General features: G+C 40.7%; 1 pseudogene across 1 annotated transcript; it reads left to right on the plus strand.

Moving 5' to 3' along the window:
- Positions 1-10,215: 10,215 nt before the first annotated feature.
- On the plus strand, positions 10,216-11,644 carry LOC145051594 (uncharacterized; annotated as a pseudogene). The gene is made up of 4 exons (XR_013683719.1): positions 10,216-10,855; positions 10,948-11,040; positions 11,137-11,204; positions 11,459-11,644. The product of XR_013683719.1 is annotated as an uncharacterized LOC145051594 (transcript).
- Positions 11,645-22,148: the final 10,504 nt, after the last annotated feature.

Below are 22,148 nucleotides of genomic sequence, written 5' to 3' on the forward strand. Positions count from 1 at the left end.
CATTAAATCAGACCAAAAGATGTGCGATCACACTCGGCGAGTCTGAGCGCGAACTTGCCGAGTCCCTCTCATAAAATCAATATAAATACTTAACATAGGGTACCTAGGAATCCGGACGTTACAATTCTCCCCTATTAGAATCAGACTTCGCCCTCGAAGTCTTGCTTGACAAACAACTCTGGATGCTGCTCCCGCATCTCCAACTCCGGCTCCAAGGTCAGCTCGGACCCTTTCCGATGTTGCCACTGGACCTACACCAGTGACACCGCCTTGTTCCTCAGAACTTTGATCTTCCGATCTTGTATCGTGATTGGCCTTTCCGCATAATTCAGGCTCGCATCCACCTGAATATCCTCCAATGGTACCACCGCCGACTCATTGGCTATACATTTCCTCAATTGTGACACGTGGAAGGTATCATGAATCTGGATCAACTCCGCAGGTAGCTCTAACCGATATGCTACCTTTCCCACCCTTGTGGTCGCCCTGAATGGACCGATGAACCGGGGCCCCAGCTTGCCCCTCTTCCTGAATCAGATCACTCCTTTGCAAGGAGATACTTTCAGGAGCACGAAGTCCCCCACCTTGAACTCCAGCTCGGATCGTCACCGATCCGCATAACTCTTATGACGACTCTGAGCCTTCAGTAACCTCTGTCTAACCTACTGTATCTGCTCTTCTGTGTGAAGTACTATCTTAGTGCTACCCATCACACGCTGCCTTACCTCTCCCCAGCAAATGGGAGTTCGATACCTCCTCCCATACAACAACTCGAAGGGAGGCATACCAATACTAGAATGGTGGCTGTTGTTATACGAAAACTTAGCCAACGGCAGATATGTGTCCCAACTTCCTCCGAAGTCCAACACACATGCTCGAGCATGTCCTCGATTTTCGCTCACTCTGTCCGTCCGTCTGGGGGTGGTAAGCGGTACTGAAATGCAACCTCGTACTCAACTCCTCGTGGAACTTCCTCCAGAACCTGGAAGTGAAACATACATCTCAATCTGACACCATCGAGATCGATACTCCATGATGTGATACCACCTCCTTCACATACAACTCTGCCAATCTCTCGGCGGAAGAGCTCTCACTGATAGCAAGAAAATGCGCGATCTTCGTCAGCCGGTCGACGATCACCCAAATTGCATCTACACCCCTTGCGGTCCTTAGCAATTTGGTGATGAAGTCCATGGAAATGTGTTCCCACTTCCACTGGGGAACCTCAAGCGGCTGCAACTTGCCATGCGGACGCTGGTGCTCGGCCTTAACCTTGCGACAGGTCAAGCACCTCTCGACAAACCACGCAGCATCCCTCTTCATACAGGGCTGCCAATAATCTTTCTTTAGGTCCAAATACATCTTTGTGGCCCCGGGATGGATCGAGAATCTTGATCTATACGCCTCCTCCATCAAAAGGGTACGTGCCCCGCCTGCATATGGCACCCAAATCCGACCTTGAAAGGTAATCAACCCTTGACTGTCGATAACAAACTCGGACACCTGCCCGATCACCCGCTCCCTCTTGCGGTTCTCCGGTATCAAGGCCTCTGCCTGGGCCTCCCGAATGGTGTCCAACACCGGGGTCATCAGTATCAATCTCATACAAGTGCCTCGAATTGGGGCACTCTTCGCCCTACGGCTCAGCGCATCGGCTACCACATTATCCTTTTCTGGGTGGTACAGGATTTTACAATCATAATCCTTTACCACATCCAAGATTCTCCTCTATCGCATATTCAGGTTGGGCTGATCCATCAGATACTTCAAACTCTTATGGTCCTTCTATATGGTACACTGAACCCCATATAAATAATGACGCCAAATCTTGAGGGCAAACACCACTGCCCCCAACTCCAGATCGTGGGTGGTATATCTCGCCTCATGAGCTTCAGCTGCCTCGATGCATACGCTATCACATGCCCCCTCTGCATAAGCATCAAACCCAACCCAGATATCGATGCGTCACAATATACCACAAAATACTCCAACCCTTCCGAGAGGGCTAATACAAGGGCTTCGCATAATTTCTGGCGAAGTGTATCAAACGAGGTCTGCTGCTCCGGACCCCATGAAAAAGAAACACCCTTCCGGGTCAACCTGGTGAGTGACACGACAATCTTGGAGAAATCCATGATAAATCTCCGATAGTAGCCGGCAAATCCTAGAAAGCTCCTGATCTCGGTGGGCGATGTCGACACCTCCCTCCTCATGACTGCCTCAATCTTGGCCGGATCAACCAAAATCCCATTCTAGTTAACGAGGTGCCCCAAGAACTGTACCTCTCGTAACCAGAACTTGAACTTGGAGAATTTGGCATAAAGCCTCTCCGATCTCAGAACTCCGAGGATCTCCCTCAAATGCTCCTCATGCTGCTCTCTGGATCTCGAATACACCAATATATCATCAATGAACACAATCACCGAATGATCCAACATCGACCTACACACCCTTTTCATGAGATCCATGAATGCCGCCGGTGCATTGGTGAGCCCGAAAGGCATCACCACGAACTCGTAATGTCCATAACGAGTCCTGAATGCAGTCTTCTGGATATCCTCATCACGTACTCTCATCTGATGATATCTAGACCTCAGATCAATCTTGGAAAACCAAGACGCTCCCTGCAACTGATCGAACAAATCGTCGATCCTCGGTAATGGATAACGGTTCTTGACCGTTAGCTTGTTCAACTCCCGGTAATCAATACATATCTGGTGTGAACCATCCTTTTTTCTTAACAAAAGGGATCGGCGCTCCCCAAGGGGAACTACTTGGTCTAATAAACCCCTTCCCCAGCAGCTCCTGAAGCTGCGAGGATAACTCTTGCATCTCTGGCGGCGCAAGACGATAAGGCGCCTTGGCAATAGGTGCTGCCCACGGTACCAAATCAATGCGGAACTCTACCTGCCTCTTGGGAGGAACACCCGACAACTCCTCGGGAAAAACATCCGTGAACTCATGCACTATCGCACCGTCATCAATCGAACTGGGCCTCCCAGCAGCCTCTCGTGTGTCTATCACATAGGCTACAAACCCACTGCAGCCCTGCTGTAAACTCTGTCTCGCTCTAGCAGTCGAACAGAATGCCGACCCACATCGGGTACCCTCGCCGTACACCGTAAGTACTCCCCCACTAGGGTCTCGTATTGTCACCAACTGCCGCTTATAGTCTATCCCATCCCCAAATCGGCTCAATCAATCCATGCCCACTATGACACACACATCCCCCATTGCTATCGGGACCAGATCTATCGGGAACTCAACACCAAAGATCTCGAGTACACATCCTCGTATCACCTCCAGCTGATTTCTGAGTACATGTCAAAGCTAGTGGGAGCATAAGTGTTATGCTAATAATCATCATGTTAGTGGGAGCATGATAATTATGATAAAGGTTGCAAGTTAGCAATGTTAATTATAGAAAACAAAAGTTTCAATTGGGAAAGAGTTGTTTTGCTATAATTAAGGGAGAGGAAATTATACTTCATCTCAAATCTATAAGCTTAGATCGTGAGGTTTTAATCATTTAGTCAAGGATATATATTAATTTCATGTTGGAATGGCTCAACATAAGGAAATTTTGTATATGAGTCCATTATTTGCGTTCTAAAATTCTATTATGATTACGGCATCCCTTTTCATAATCTGAATTATGAGAACTTGGCAAATTGAAATGGAAATGTTATAGCAAAAGACTGGTTTAGTCTTTATGTGAGACATCATGAATTGATTCCCATATACTTCGGATATAGGATCGATTACATGTGCTATATTCATCCTTTCTGAAAATTTCCAAATGCCTGGGGCATTAAGAAGGGAAAAGATTTAGAACTGGATATGACTAAAAGGATTAAACAATTGTCAAGGACAATCTAAGGTTTACCAAAGATTGGGTGCTCAAGGACAGTTGGAAGTATAGTGATAATTTTAAAAGGACCATATTGACATAATCTGTAAGGAGGCAACTCCTGTTCAGAAGTGATAGTCAAAATGGAATATGGAAATGTTTCAAAGTTAGAAATTATTCAATCTGTGTAAGATTAGGAAACTTAATGCAAGAAGGATGTTTCCAAGGAGCTGATCTCCTTTGGAATACTATGTAATGATTGTTGTCAAGTCTTTCTGACTTTGTGCATAATCATTACAAGAGGATCAATGCATACAAGTTTAGAATCTAACAGATATCAGTAAATGGCATGAATTTGGAATTCTTGCATTTGCAGTAAGGATTTGGGGGTGTGAAAAGAGAATCATTGGAGTTATGTTCAATTGATTTATATCACAAAGTAAAGATCATAGACAAACATAGTATGCATACTTGGTGTGTGGCATGACTAGTGTTTAGAAAACATAGTGTACATGCTTGGAGCATGGGACAACTATTGTTTTAAATTCAAGAATAAAGTTGATAGCTGAAACAGTATACAATGAATAATGTGTAATCATATGGTGATAAATAAAAGGTGTTTTATTTATGTTCATAGGTTGTGATACCATATTGGATTCAATTATTATTGTGTTTCATTTTGCATGTTTTGACTTCCCGAATAAACTAGGTTATTCTTCCGGAATGACTAAGTTATTCAAACCATCCACAGTCGGTCATATGTTGGAAGTAGATATGAATTAAGACTGTCATGGGTTGGCTTGTAGAGGTATAAGGTGTTGGACAAAAGGCTACAACACTCATGAGTGCTCATAAGTTCTGAGTATTGGATTCAACCCGCGCTCATTGGAATCACTTCATGGATTTTATCACGAGTGATCATGAGACGATAATATCTTATATTCTTCAAACCTAGAGATATGAGTTGTTACTATGAGTTGATAGTACATTGATTGCACGAAAACGCATTTGGTAACTCGGTGCTATAAAACGTGCCTTTGTGTATGATTCAACAAGTAGTAGAACAAGCCATATGAGTCGAAGTTTATCCATTCCTTTTACCTTCGGGATAAAAGCGATATATGTGGGCCCCTCGATGATTTGATGATGACAAATGGAAGTGCTCGGCTGGGCCAGGATTGATTTGATTTGTTCAATTAGTCAGTCGTCATAAATCGGAAATCAGGAGACAACAAATGGACAGAGAGAATGATTATAATCCATGTCTCAGTCCATATGATATCTAGAATGGAGGAATATATGATCCCTTATCTAATGGACAAGTCATTGACAAAGGTCAGAGTTCATCTACAAGGTCAGAGTTCGACAGAAGCTTTTGAGAGCTACGATTACCAGTTGGTTCCTGAAGTCATACACAATAATAGTTTTAGACTTATCCAATTGGGAGACTATTGGATTAATGTCTAAGTCCATAACTATAATTGGTAAGACTTGACCCGACCCGGCATGGTCCATTTGGGTTGCATACCATCATGCACTTGGATAGACTATAATGAGAGAAATAAGACACTTATGGTTATTAATATATTATAAGTTCTAGTATATTAATAATAAGAATAATAAGATTATTTAATTAGTATTGATCAAGAATTAATCTAGGATTAATTAAGTGATCAAAAGAAGACTAATTAAATATGTGGGTTGATTGTGTAAATCATCCATACTTGTACAGTGGGCTAATGCTCCATGGATAATCAAGTTGGGCTAAAACCCATAGGATGGTCCATGGATGCTCCATGGTGTATTTGTACCCATGGATCATGGAAATGAAAGGCCATGTCAATTAGGGTTTACATGGTGTAACCCTAACTATATAAGCATCTTATTCTTGACCAAATCGGCCACTAGTGTGAGAGTAAGAAAGGGCTAGCCGATTTCATGAGTTGTAGAATTCTCTCAAGTTATTCTAAGTGTTTTGGTGATTGTGATTCCATTTGAGGCTTCCACACTATTGGGGCTAGGCACTCAAGCTTCATGAAGACTTTCTACATCAAAGAGGTATGTATTCTATCTTGTTACACTCATTGTTTTTGTATGCTAGATTACGATAATACCTTGGATGTTCTTATTTGCATGTATAATAGAGAAAATATAGATCCAAGGTATTTAGGGTTGCATGTACACTTAGGAGTGTTAGAATGCTCAAAAGCCAACAATACTATCGTCCACACCGCATCAGTATTCACCCTAAGTCCTCCTCCTTGGATTCCAGATCACAAGTGCTCTACATCTCATTGGCATAGGCTACCCTTTGGTAGACCTCACATCAGCTCCTCACTGCTACATACTCGCTCTCAAGCATCACATAGCAGCAAAATCCTTCCTAGGCTAAGGCATCACAAAATAAGGCCACTCTAGTCCTAATATGAATACCTAGCCAACTCTATCATGCATACCATATCATATCTCATAGCATATAATGTAAGGGTATTTTGGGAAATCACTGTTCGGGCGCTGGCTGATCGTACACACTGCTTTCTTCTGTTTTTCTCAAAATCATTTACTTTCTTAGAAAAATTGTTCATTTTTTGAAAAAATTTCTCAATTCCTCAGTTTGAGTTCAGGTTTATCCGAAGATGCGCCCGAATCCCTCAAACCAAGGCTCTGATACCAACTTGTAACGACGTGAATTTTTCAAACAATTTTTCATTTTAAAACATACTTTCATTCACACGAAAATCATAAAAACATAATGTTTCCACTGTAACATAACAAAACATGTCCCAGTATCTCAATATCATAAACTCCATGATTGTGTACGAATCATGCTGGCGCCTTCCCGCGATCCTCGCTAGTACCTGAAACACATCACACAACAACTGTAAGCATAAATGCTTAGTGAGTTCCCCAAAATACCACATACCCCACATACGCCTTTCCAGACCCTAACTCTGTAGGATCTTCTGATCCATGTGTCCCAGGGGACTTCCGTCCCAAATCCCGGCAGACCTTTCCGGTCCTACCCATATCGACCTTTCGGTCCATAACCTCTTGACCTTCCGGTCCTTACCAACGTAACATACATAACACATACATATATATCATCTTGACCTTCCGGTTCTTATCTTACATAACATACATAAAACATACATATCACATAACCGCATATAGCATATACATCATAGCATACAAGACCTTCCAGTCACACATAGGTACCCTTCCAGGTACAGTTTATTGAGAAGACTCACCGTAATGAAGTCGGATCAACTCTTGTGCTCAACGTCCCGACTCAGCCTCCTCCTATTATTCAAATAACATTCCTGATCAATACACTCTCATGATCTCATCTCTACAGACTGGGTAAAAGGCCATTCTACCCTTCCTTGAACTCTCCTGAATCAGTCTTGACCAGAATCCTAAAGTCAACGAAAGTCAATGGTCAAACTTTGACCCGACTCGTCGAGTGCACATGGGTGACTCGGCGAGTCCATACGGGTCCTCTGAATCCTTACAGGCTCTCTCAGCTCATTGGGTCATTCTTCCACTCGATGAGTTACACCTGACATAAAACGGGGGGCAACCTCGACTCGACTCGTCGAGTCCGCTCATGGACTTGGCGAGTTCATTCCATGCTCACACTCAAATGACCTTCTGAGGTCAGATCTGTTCCTCTAATCCATAGATCTAACTTTTCCAAGCTCAATAATCACGCAAAGGTTCGAACTTGATACTCATGCAATGTCCAAATGACACTACTTGATGATTTAGCCCCAAATACAACAACCTAAGTCCATTTCGTCCATGACTCCTCATAAAGCAAGATGAAAGAGTTCTCTGGACCACTATGGACCCAGATCTGATATCTAAACATGGTAAGGGACCATATTCCCAACAAATCAACCCAATAAAGGGTATAGAAAACCCTAGATCCATGTATTCCTTAACAAAACAGAGAAAGGATCGATATGCTACCTCAAAGATGATGCCCTAAGCTTGAAATCTACAAATATGCAACCTCCTTGGCCTCCTCTAAGCTGGAATCAACTTCTTCTTGCAAAACCAACCTACAAAGGTCAAATAATGGCTTCTTCTCTCTCACAAACACTCAAGCACTCTTAGGGTTTCTCTCAAGGGTCTGGTAGCCGCAAATGGTAACTATAAGAGTCCTTAAATAGGGCTCAGGCCCCGAGAATTAGGGTTTCTTAAACAGCGTGGACTCGCCGAGTCCACTCATGGACTCGTCGAGCCCCTCATTAAATCAGACTAAAAGATGCGCGATCCCACTTGGCGAGTCTGAGCGCTAACTCGCCAAGTCCCTCTCATAAAATCAATATAAATACTTAACATAGGGTACCTGGGAATCCGGATGTTACATTTATGAGGTGAGTTTTCCTCACTATACTCAAGGGTCTAAGGTACCAAGGCTTGCCCTTTTTGGATTGTTATCCTGATATGTTATATGCTTGAGTATTGTATGATCAGTATCCTTGTAGATAGGATGTTATATGCTGTTATGATCTGTTAGATCGGTTTTTCTGTCTATAGACAGTTATGTGATTATCTGGTATGTGTACACATGTTTGATTGGTGATTGAGGCTTATCTGCTTTGTGCGATAGCCAACAGATTTAGGCATTCCAACCCGATGGTTGTGGGTCGTGAGGATTCCATCTTGAGGATGATTGGACTCGTAGTATGTAGGCATTCCAAACTGATAGCTGTGGGCCTGAGGTATTCCATCCTGAGGATGATTGGACCCATAGTATATTGGCGGAACTCACTAGGTTTCGGGCTTACAGTTTCAATTTTGTTTTCACGTACATTAGATGATCACGGGAAGGCGAACGCGTGATCGTACAACTCCTCACTTTTTATGATTTTGATTTATGGGATACTCTGACATGGAACTATTTTGAAAACACTTTGTATTAGTTAATGATTTAAATTGTTTGACTATTTTCAATTAAAGTAATTATTAATTGAGGTGTAAATGTCATGTGTTAATTGACAAAGAGATTGGCTAAAAAGACACCTTATTTTTTATATAGACACCCTATTTGAATTTTAAGATATTTTTATTGGTTAGATTTTCATTGTTTTCCGGAAAAATTAATTATAAATAATTTATTATTGATTGATTTTTAATAAAAGTATTCATATGGTGTCTAACAAGTGTCAATTTAGGCAACACCCATAACAAAAAAAGTGAGAAAATGACAAAAAGAAAAACATTTATTAAAAAAAAATACCAGAAATAACATGTGTCCAAACCCACGGTCGTCTAGCATAACAATTAACGAATTTGTATTATATTTTATACAAGTCTAATATAATAAATAAAGATTTGTTTGCCAAATGTCATGCTCTCATTGCATTTGACATGTGTTCTTTTTTTTAAAACAAATTCTATATTTTTTTCCACTTGTGTTTTTCCCATTTTATTAAATTCCACATAATATTCAAATGTAATAAATGTATATTAAATGCATATTAATTCCATTAATGCTAATTTCTTTTTAATTTCTAAATTTCTAAATTTAATTCTATTATTTTATTTGTTTATTTATTTAAATTTAAAAAAGAAATAAAAAAGTTAAAAATAACAAATTAAACATTAAATTTAAATAATTCATTATTTTTTTTTTCATTATAAATTCAAATTTCGTAAATTTTTAGATCTTCATACTTATTTATTTATTTTATTTTTTTTAAAAATCCGTATGGTACAAAGGTTACACAGCAAGTAAATTAATATGGTAGATCGTGTTTCATTATTTTCTAAGGCAATCATTGTACTTAATCCATGAGTTGATAAGCAGTTTATCATGGTTGACAGAATTGATGTTGATGTTAAATTTAATTCAGATTCTCTGATTTCAAGTCAAATAGTTCAGTTTCCAGGAGGTGGAATTCAGTGCAGATAGGGTCTTTGGGTTATTTACAAATCTGGTACTAGCCTTAGTGCTTGTCTGGTGCATCGGGGCCTCTCAATTCTGGCGTAAGTATAGTAGAGCCGATATCTGTAGCTCAAGTTTCCTTTTCTTTCTGTTTTTGTGTTTGTTTTGAAGTCTTTTGTTGTATTACTTACAGCTTTGCGCTGTTTTTTTTTTTTTTTTTAATATAATTCTGCCTTTTCAAAAAAAAAAAAAAAGATTTGGAAAAACAAATTTAAAAATTAATCACGTACTTGTCACGGGGAACGGGGTGGGGTAGGCAGGTGTTTATTATGTGGGTGGCGATTTAATTCCTTTCCTTACCAAATTCAATTGTAATTAAGAGGAAAGCGTAAGTTACAAATTGTAAATCATAAATGTCACAATCTCACATTTCACATTTGCCTCTCATAGATTCCAAGAAGTAAACAAATTATGGGACATGTGTTTGTCGTTCTAACACCTTTGATTCATGGAATCGTAAAGCTTGCTGGATTAACACCACAGACCATAGAAATAGAGCCAGGGACCTTAATGAATATATGGGTTCCAAAAGAAATCGTAACCAAATATGATGGGAAAATCGTCTACGTACCACCCACCAAACCGGCCGTATTACTCCTCCACTCTTTCGCCATGGATGGTATTTTCACATGGTTCTTACAAGTTTTGGCATTGACACGTGAATACTCAGTCTATGTGCCTGACTTCTTGTTCTTTGGTGGCTCAATCACCGATAGAAACGAGAGGTCTGCAAGTTTTCAAGCTGAGTTTGTGGCTAAAGGGTTGAAGAAACTAAGAGTGGAGAACGTCACACTAGTTGGGTTAAGTTATGGAGGGATGGTTGGATTCAAGATAGCTCAGTTGTACCCAAATCTGGTCAAGTCTATGGTTATGTCTGCCACTGTTACAGAGTTAACCGAATCCATTAGCCTTGACTCGTATGACTTGGTTTGTCAAGTTGGTCGGACCTTTTGATGCCCTCAACCGTAGAGGGGTTGAAGACGATGTTTTCTGTTGGGTTTCATAAACTTCCATGGCTTCCCGATTTCTTTTATCTGTACATTCTTGAGGTATCTCATAACTTAACTACATGTACTACTCCAATCTCTCTATCATATTACAAATTATGTAATGATCGATGTTATCTTTTTGACATTTGTAGACAATGTTTAGCAATCGAAAAGAACGAAACGAACTCCTAGATTGCTTGGTTGTTCCCGACACTGATGTAACATCGGATCCCGACTACTCGCAGGTAATTAAAACTTTTAGCGAGTTAATATAATATGAAATTATTGGGCATTAAACACCTTCGGTTATATAATTTGCGTTTGAATTAAACTTTTTGCAGGCGATACATATGTTGTGGGGTGATGACGACTAGATTTTTGATCTCGACCTTGCTAACACGACGAAAATGTAAGTCCTGTATCTTTCTTCATTAAAAAGACAGAATAGTTTAATCAAATTCAATTATGTATGATCACTTAGCGTGTTATATGTTTAAAGTTGGTTAAAAATAAATTCTAGCTAGGAATTGAAGTTGTTATAAATCTTATATAGTGACTATGTTTTAGGGTGTTATATGTTTAAAGTTGGTTAAAAATAAATTCTAGCTAGGAATTGAAGTTGTTATAAATCTTATATAGTGAATATGTTTTAATATGTATCAGACGCTTGGGTGAAAACGCAACTTTGGACTGGATAAAGGATGTAGGGCACCTAGTATCGTTGGAGAAACCATTCACATATAACAAACGCCTTAAAAGTATTATTGAATGTGTCAATCAATGAATTAGTGAATATGTAGACTATGTATTTGTTTAAGTGTGTTTTTTTTATCTCTTGTAATTTCATAACTTCATATATTTCCTTTTCATAATTTTCATTATGATCCAAAACTATTAAATAAAAGAAAAAAACTTCATAAATGGTTCCTATGGTATTCCAAAATGAAGTTTAGTTTCTAAGTTTTAAATACTTTACAGATGATCTATGTGGTTTCAAAACTTTTGTTGTTTGTTACTTAAGCCTCATTCTATTCGCTTTTTAGTTACTGAAAAACATTTTCGTGATTTCACTGTCAGAAAGATTATTTATAAAGTTTTCCTTTATTATATATATATATATATATATATATATATATATAATTATTTAATATGAAAGGGTCTCTCTCTCTCTCTCTCTCTCTCTCTCTCTCTCTCTCTCTCTCTCTCTCTCTCTCTCTCTCAACCAACTGAAGCTCTAATTAACGGTACTTCCGGAATCGCTTCTAGACTTAGGACCAGGGATCGTTTTTACTCTATAAAAAAAAAGCGTGAGACAAAACGACGCCCGTGAAATATTTTGGGGTTTGTTTGTTTTTATCAAAAACTCCTGAAATAAATGCGTTTATGATGATGTGTGTTTTACCCCACAGAATCCGAAGAACAGGGAATGGGTAGTTCCCCTTCTTTTAAAATCGTAGTCCCCAAAAAATCATACCTGAAATGATTTTATGGTGTAGATTTGGATCAAACCAATTTGTTGGTTCTTCTTTCATGAATTTGCCTTGTAAAATGGTGTAATTTGTTTGTAATTCCATGATTATGAAATTTAGTTCTTCCTTTGCGTTTGTGTTAGCATATCTAAAACCATATAGATAAAAGATGAATCAAATTAGGTAAAATTAAGTATGAAAAACAAAAAGATTAAGGTTAAATCTAATACCTATATTGTTGGATTTCTTTTCTGCTAATTCAAACATCTTTTTGGGGGTTTCGTGCTCTTTTGAAAGGTCCCCTCAAATACTGGAAACCATCTTACACACATCCCGAGCTTCTTTATATACTTCTTCATTATGCCGCTCCTTTCCTTGAAAATCCACAAAAATAATATTGATACTAGGGTTGTAAATGAGTCGAACGTTCAACGAAATGTTTATGAACGGTTCGGCGGGAAGTTGATTTGTGTTTGTTTATTTAATAAACGAATGAACATGAACACAAACTTTTGTTCGTTAAGTTAAACGAACAAACATGAATAATGCTCTCGTTCGTTTTATTATGTTCATCACATTCGTTTATGTTGTTCCTTTATGTCCGTTCATATAAGTTCATTTTATGTTTATATATGATTAATTGTGTTTGTTACATTACTATATTATATATTCATTTATGTTTATATATGTTCAATTGTGTTTGTTTATCTTTGTTCATTTATGTTCGTTTAAAATGTTATTGAACATAAACGAACGAGCAGGAAAATTTAATTTTTTAAACAAACGAACATGAACAAGAAAGCTCGTTCATTTCTTTCGTTCGTGTTCGTTTATTTGTCTGGCTAACTTAAACAAACGGGCATGAACAAGCCCCAACGTTTGTGTTTGTTCGGTCCGTTTACAGACCTAATTAATACTAATGAGATAAAACACACACTTCATATGATAAAAACAAGAACAAAAAAGAACATTGAGATTGAATTTATCTTTAGGTTTGATCTTCATATTTAATATTACTTCAACTTTTTCTCTTGTAAACTCAATCCCTCCATAATCCGACCCAAAAATGCTTCCGAGTCCGGACTGGGTACCAGAATCTTGACCGCCATTGATGACCGAAAAATCTTATTGTGGTGTAGCTAGTGTTCTACTACCATAAGTCGTTCCCACCAATTTTTTCAACCCTTTCTGCGGCTCAGATCTTTATCTTTAACATAGTCTCATCAATACCCGAAAAAGAAGTTGTTTAAATCTTCTTCTTCTTCTATGTTCTTGAACACCCACAAAAATATAATAAAACCCCTAAAAAAAAGGGTAAAAAACAAATTCCCTAAGAAAAAGAGTTTTGCAACTCATAAACAACAAGGCGAGGTTTTCAAACATTAAAGTTTTGAAACCATAGGGACCATCTGTGAGGTTTTCAAATAATTCATAGGTAAATTAAGTAGCAAAAAGATGTTTAGTGACTAAATATGAACTAAGTTGAAAGTTTGTTACCCTTTCAAGTCATTATCTATTTTTGTAATCACGCCTTAGTTTATTTTGCTTATCGGTAGCAATTACTTTGATTAATAATTTTGATTTCAGTCACTACGATTTATTTTGTGTTGTGTTTGTAAGGAGTACAAATAGGGGTGAGCGTGGTGCGGTTCGGTGCAGTTATTAGCTAAAACATCACCACTAGGGGTGTAAGTGAGCCGAGCTACTCGTGAGCTACTCGGGATCGACTCGTTAAAAGCTCGACTCGAGATCGAATTAAACGAGTCTGAGCCAAGTTCGAGCCTAAATATGAGGCTCGTTTATTAAACGAGCTATAGCCGAGCTTCAGTTAGTGGGCTCGCGAGCCTAAACGAGCTTAAACGAGCCTATATATATATATATATATATATATATATATATATATATATATATATATATATATATATATGGAGGCTCGTTTAGGCTCGATTAGGCTCGCGAACCCACTGAATTGCTCACGAGCCGAGCCCGAGCTTCATTTTATGGCTCGAATCGAGCTCGAGCTTCCTTAAATTAAACGAGCCGAGCTCGAGCTTGGTCAGGCTTGGGCTCGGCTCGTTTACACCCTAATCACCACTAATCGCAAATGCGGTTAATCCATTTTCAAAACCGCTTGGTGCGGTTATTTTTGCGGTGCGGTTAGGCGGTTACTTTTGCGGTGCGGTTTTGTTTTTTTTTCTGTGTTGCGGTTATTATCCGCATGGATTTGGTGTGGTTATTTTTTGTGGTTTTTAATCACAGTTTAAAGCTCAAACGGTTTTAAAAGTTCAAACATATTACTTGTAATAATAAAAAAAAAACCATAATGTATAAGAAAATTAACTTAAATCACAAACAATTAATATATTAAAAATGTCAAATCAATAGTAATTAACAATAAATTCCTTAAAATTGTCTAATTTCACCATTTTTCAAAATTAAACATAGCAACAACCATATTTTTGTCTTCTAGTATTTTATTCATCTTTCATTCATAAAACATGTCTTTTTTTTTTTTTAATATTTAATATATTAATAATTGATAAAAAAAAAAAACTGTATATAATATATGTGGTGCAGTGCGGTTTTTTTGCGGTTTTTGAAAACTAATAACCGAACTGCACCACAAATTTGCGGTTTTTGAAAAACAGAAAACCTCACCATCGGTTTTTATTGTGGTTGCGGTTTTTGCGGTTAATTTTAGTTGCGGTGTGGTTTTTGCTCTATACAACAAAATAGAATGCATATCACATAACCATGTTCTAACTCATTACTTTCATCCTAGTCAATGAGATAAACTTTTAACCAGAGTTTCTTTATTCACGTATAATTGAAATGCCAACCCACAGAAAAGAAATAATCAGTAGAGTTTCAAAAAGGCAAAAATACACATATGTGAGCAATAAAACGAAAAACAGATCAAAAATCAAAAGGATCATGGTGAGAAGGTACGCACAGAACCAAGATACAAATAGAAAAGGTAGATACAAGTAGTAACTTGGAAGAAAAATATCGACGAAACAAGTTCAAAGTTAAAACAATGAAAACTAGGGAAAAATACACAATCCATGTAAAGGTAACTAGGACCTAGACTAATCATGTACTACTCCACAACCTTGATCTTATGCATACACACTCTCTAATCAAAGCTCGTTTCTTTGTAAAGAGAAAAATCTCATTCAAATTTAACACTACATTATCTTCACACTTATTTATCATATGTTATCTCGTCCTCGCATGATTTGTAACGACCGTCTCCACTCTCTGGAGTCAAAATCTTTGCATATGTCCAAAGTATATTTTTAAAACCACAAAAATATTTGTTTCTTCAATTCTATGTGATTAAAGACGCTCATATTGTATTTCTACGTATTGTTTCTAGTACCTTACACAATAAAGGTATATCACAAGATTCTTAAAACATCCTCACATTTGTGACATTCATATTTAGCTTGTGCACATTGTTAATAACATTTAGAATCATTTACACGATAATGACTTGAAAGGGTAACAAACTTTCAATTTTATTCACATTTAGTCATTAAACTTTTTTTTGTGCTTGATTTACCCCAAAATTATTTGAAATTGGTCACATTTTACCCTTATGACCGGTTATAAGGTTAAAATGTGAAAATTTCAAATAATTCAAGGGTAAATCAAGAACGAAAAAATTCAGTGACTAAATATGAACAAAATTAGAAGTTCGTTACAATCTTAAGTCATTATAAAAAAAGTTACTACATTACTATAGAACACAATTTTTTTTGATGGAAAATACACTAGTAATACAGACAGGGTATCTACTTAGTTGTAAAATTTAGAAAAGGTTCTATCTATTTAATCCATTAATGGATAAAATGAACCATACACATCTCTATGAAAAAAAATGACTTTTGAGTAAAACATGAGAGTAAAAAATGTTGGAAAACATTTTATTTATCCAGTCATTTTTCTGATTTCTGGAGTGTGGAGAGAGCCTGGAAGGAGGTTGAAATCATCCTAAATCTATGTTTTGAAACCTAAGTAATGGGTGGTTTTTGGCTCTTTGTGTTTTTTTTTCATCACGTAAATACTCTACATATTTATTAATTAATTGCTTTGTAACGTCCCAAAATTCAAGACCAAAAATTTCTTTTTAATAAAACATTTCCTTAAGCAAAGACATCATTCCAAAACATTTCCTCTAAGGCCTCGCCTATCTCTGGGCCCCGCCCGTGTCCTGCTACTGATGAGTCATGGAACCTCGTCCATACTCCTACTGATAGTGAGATACGGGCCCAGCCCACCCTCACTCCTTTCCTAACTTGGGCCTCGCCCCTGGGCTGCTGCTACTGAGATGTGGAACACCATCCACACTCTGCTATTGGTGAGATACGGGACCTGGCCCACCCTCACCTCCCTACCAGGCATATACAAGTATCACACAGACAACAAGTATAAACTATCGCATAAACTATTCCTTGGGCACCCGCCCTCTATCATTGGACCTCGTCCGAATATCATACTAGCATACTGTGCCTAGGGCTAACCCCCGGGTCTTCTACTCATAACTACATGGGCCGACATTGTGGCCGTAGACCCATTCATACAAAGGGAAACTCACCTGATACTACTGAACTGCTGCTGCTAATCCCTTTTGGCCGCTACCTGACCACTGACTCCGAACTGCTGCTCCACTAGCTCCCCGAGCTACAAATATCAATACAACACTGAGTCATACTGACCCCTGACAGACAACCAAGTCAACTCTGGTCAAGTCAAAGTCCTGGTCAAAGTCAACCTTCCAAGTCAACCCTACTCGCCGAGTCCACTTACTGACTCGCCGAGTTCCTATGCTCAACGTCCATCTAATCGCGACTTGACTCGCCGAGTCTACTGATTCCCGAATCCTGGCCTGATCAACTCACTGAGTCCTGGCTCGACTCGCTGACTCGAGACTTAACTCGAAGGGTTTGGGACCACGCGACCTGACTCGTCGAGTCCAATAACAGACTCGCCGAGCACACGACAATCTTCATCCAACTCGCCGAGTTCATGCCTATCTTCATCCGACTCGACGAGCTGTTCATCCCACTCATCGAGTTCCTCCTCATCTTCAAGCTACTCGCCGAGTCCACTCGAAGGACTCGCCGAGTCCATTCAGATCTACATACATGCAGAGGACTTTCGAGTCATGCATGGACTCCAAACTGTAGATCTACCCTTCCCAAGCCCATCCCCCACGTAAAGTTGCAAACTTTACGTGTAGAGAGGGAGATCTAGGCAAAAAGCACCAAAAACTAGGGTTTAAGACCAAGAGGCTCCATAATCCACTCAATGACTGATACTTTACGGGATTCTAAACCAAAACAAGCATGGATCTGAGGTAGCAACCTCAGATCTGGACCTCAAGCTCAAGATTGATCTTAAACATGGCCTAAAAGCCCCAAAACTCATTACCAAGGAAAACCTGGAGGAGAGAAACGACTTAATACCTTCAAACGCTCCGAAATGCTCCCCAAACTTCGGATCCAAGGCCACTCCTTGATGCTTCAGAGATTCCCACTCCTTCTTCTTCCTTAAAACCACTCAAAAATGGCTAAAAGCTTGAATGAACACAATGGAGGCTTAGGGTGCGGCGTTCTGGGTGTGAGAGACAGTAAAGGAGCCTACGAAGAAGATTGAGACATTTAAATAGGCTCCAAGCCCCGGATTTAGGGTTTCCCTCGCACAGACCAGACTCGCCGAGTCCACTTGGCCGACTCGCCGAGTTGGTCACTTACTCCTCGACCCGGATCCCGCTCCGACTCGCCGAGTTCCTCCTTGGACTCGCCGAGTCCCCCTAAAATCTAGGGTTTCCTTTACTTTCTGGACTTTCAAGACTTTGGGTGTTACAACTCTCCCCCACTTAAACTAAACTTCGTCCTCGAAGTTTGCTATGGCCCACCGCCTGATCATTCTGACTAGCATCAAACCTTGCGGATAATCATCTCGGGTTAACCCTGACCCTGAACATTCTGACAACATGACTTACTCAACCGACATTCCTTATGGTACTCACCGAGTACTGCACTGAACCCGTAGAGGTTCTCCACTTCTTTCCTTGCGCAATTTCCTTGCCTTCCCAAGGCAAAGCCTCATAACCGACTTTTTCCCCTGACATTGTGAAGGTCCTATCCTTCACTAACTCCATCACCCCCGCTATTCCCAGAACGGGTCATCATCGTTAGTACTCACTGACACCCTTTTCTACCAAAACTTGGTGCCGAGCACCCCTCGAATCAACCAAATGAATTCCACAATAACCCGCCTTCCCGCACTACCACTGACCGGATATTCCTGCCATTCCTCATCTGCCTTCCGGATGATCTGAGACCACTCTGGTCCCTACCAACCTATCAATATCTGGATTACCGGCTCCCACCGGTAGCTAGTCCCAACACTATCCCTGGCCGCTCTCAGTGAATTCCAAAGAAACCTCGACCACCTATAACTGCTCAATCAATTCTGCCATTCAGGCACTACAAACCTGGGATCTCCGATCCCCCAACTTGACACTAAGGTCCCTACCAGGTCCCACCTGCGCTGCTAAAACTTACGGGCCTCGCCCACGGGTCCCACTCGCCTCTATCCTTCTAGACCCTCTGGTCTATTCACTCTCGCTTGGGCCTCGCCCACGGGTCCCACCCAACAATATTACTGAGCAACCCTGCTCCCAAGGTCTCACCTTTCTAGGGCTATACAGGCAACTTCCTATCATTCTCATCCACTACCCATTCCTGATCCCTACCTGATCACTAGGAGATAAGGGCCTCGCCCCAACTCCGCTAACGAAACTACTAAGGAATGTTACGGCTTACCCGTAGTCTTACATCACCAACCATTGTCGACTGCTAGTGAATGCTACGGCTGCCCCGTAGTCTTACAACACTTCCTACCACTGACTGCTAATACAAAGGCACCCATGTGCCATCAGCTCTCGAAATCCTTACTCCGACTCCCTCGAGTCCTTCAGGCGATCCACAACCTGAATTCCAAATCACGCATTAACCATTACCAACACACGCACTAACTGATGGGGAGTTTCTCAAACTCCCAACCCTGAATTCTCAAACCATCAAACGCTGAGCTACTTCTTTTCCTTCTCGGAGGTCACGCACTCAATCTGGGTCTGTGTGCTCCTCCCCTGGCTTGCTCGAAGGATTCTCCCCCACTTCGATCCTGCTTACCCCTTGCTGCTCAAAACTCAAAAAAGACCTCGATCTTTGCTACCATTCCATAATCCATCTACTGAGGAACCCAAGCCAGCCATATCTAGGGATTTCACCAATCCATCTCTATCACTGAACCATTCCGAACTAACAAGACGCACCAAATCCCTTCCACGCATGCTACATTTACTGCTTCCTTTGAAACCTTCTTCAATAGAGCACATCCCCTACTACCATACAAATATCCAAGGTATGCAGATGGCATATAACTCGATCAAAATCAACCACTCAAAACAAATACTCATACCAAAATGATGCGGAACCATAACAATATAATCATGCACAAATAAAGAACTGAAAATGGAAATTGCATACCTGCAACGTCCAGCGATGCTCGTGTCTCCAAGGTCGTCATCTGAAAAGCCCTGCTCCTTGCTGCAGGTGCCTCTACCCGGCCCTGACGGCCATCCATGATCCTCAAGGTTGCAGGGGCAGGTGCCACCACCTGTCCTGCTGAAAACAAACTGGGGCACTGGGCCTTCTTGTGGCCCCGCTGGTTGCAGTGAAAACATAACAAATCGGATCCCAGTGCGGTGGTAGCAGTACAATACCTACTGAAATGACCAGTCCGACCGCACCTGAAACAGCCAGACTCACCACCGCTACCACTCCTGCACGCGCCCCCGTGCGTCCTGCCACACTTCCCGCATCAACTGCGGTCCTGATAGTCCCTCGATCTCGAATCCGATCCCTTGGGCCTTTTGCCCGAACCTGTAGCTACCTGAACCTCGTCCGGCTTCCTCTTCCGGATCTGCTCCAAATCAATTTCCCTCTCTCTAGCCCGAGAAATCATATCTTCCAGCGTCTTACAGCCGGACCTGCTCACGAACTCCCTGATGTCGCCTCTCAACATCTCATGGTATCGGGCCTTCTTAATCTCCTCATCCGCGACATACTGCGGTACAAGAAGAGCTCTCTCCCTGAACTTGGCGGTGATCTCCGCCACAGTCTCAGTAGTCTGCGTCAAATCCTGAAACTCTCGTGCCAGCTGCTGCACCTCAATAATTGGCGAAAACTCCGCCCTGAACCTGGCCGAGAAATCGCTCCAAGTCATCGCGTCCAACGCGACATCATCCCCCAAAGCATGACCAATCTCCTCCCACCAATCCCTCGCTCTGTCCTTCAGAAGACAGGAAGCGAGTCCAACCTTTTCCCCCTCGGGACACTTGCTCGTACGAAAAGCGTTGGCTACATCCGCCAACCATCTGCTGCTAGCAATGGGGTCCCTAGCCCCATGATAATCTGGTGCCCCGCAGGCTCTGAACTCTCGAAATGTCAAGGTACGCACTCCCATCATTGCCATCATCTCAGTACAGAAGGTTCTCAGCCTCTCATCCAAAATCTCCAGTATCCCCTCCTTGACCGTGCCAAAGATCACAGGAGTCTGAGCTAGAATACTGCGCGTAACCTCAGCTGATATCAACTATCTCATCCGCTCCTCGAGCTGCTCGGTCCCTAAACCCGAGCCTGATCCCTCTCTGGCGCCTGATCCGCCCGCTGGTCTCTCTCGCAATGTCACCATGCTGAAAATATACCACAACCACTATCAGAATACTCATCACTGATGCGAGACCAAACATGCCCTACCAGGTTCCCGGTCTTGTCTCTGCCCTTCCCGAATCGAGTACGGATCCTCTGCTTTCAGTAGTACGGGCCCATACTACCTTCCACATCTATCCGTACTTTCCTCAGGAATTGCTTTGACTCCACCAGGTCCCTTATCCACTAATACTGCTCCCAACACTATCTCATCCTAGGCTTACCCTAGGGAAACCTCTGACTCAACTCAAACCAGTCCTCAGCTGCTGAAGGTCTCCTTGTGATGCCAATTAGCCATCACCTGGATACCATCACATGCGACGAGGCTCAGATAATCCTTCAAGTAAAAGACTCGTCCCTACAACGGTCTGCGCAATAGGACCAAATCCAACACTCTGAGATTATTCAATCCTGATCGCATGTGACGTGTTGTATCCACCTAATGGCTAACTCCCATCACTCAGAATCCCACAATGCACAAAGCAAGCAGCATTCGAACAAGGGAAAAATCTAACCATAACATACTCAAGCAATCATATCCACATAGCAAGAATCTGAACTAGCATGCAACACAAACTCACAACTCATGCATAACCTAAACAGGCTATCCTATTACTGTCTACTCAACACTACTATACAGCTCAAAATCACAAATAACAGGCACATAAGGCATCATCCCTAGATCCCTAGTCCTATTCTAGCATGCTGTTCTATCAACTGATAATCATAACATAAACTTGTATGGGTATTTTGGGGTACTTACTTGAGCTCGGTTGATTGCATGCACCACACCTCTTTTCTCTTTTCAAAGTTCTTTTCTTTCTGAATTCTTTTTGCTTTTCTAAAACTGTTTTCTTTCTCAAAACTCTCTTTTTACAAAACTATCTTTCTATTTTGAAAACTTTTATACCAATTCCTCAGTTTGAGTTTAGACACACCCGAGAGCATGTCTGAATCCCTCAAACCAAGGTTCTGATACCAACTTGTAACGTCCCAAAATTCAAGACCAAAAATTTCTTTTTAATAAAACATTTCCTTAAGCAAAGACATCATTCCAAAACATAATCTGAGTATAAGTTTTCAAAACACATGTTTATT

Source organism: Lactuca serriola, chromosome 5 (genome assembly GCF_051521515.1).
Source record: "Lactuca serriola cultivar US96UC23 chromosome 5, Lser_US96UC23_V15, whole genome shotgun sequence".
In the NCBI taxonomy this organism is placed as follows: domain Eukaryota; kingdom Viridiplantae; phylum Streptophyta; class Magnoliopsida; order Asterales; family Asteraceae; genus Lactuca; species Lactuca serriola.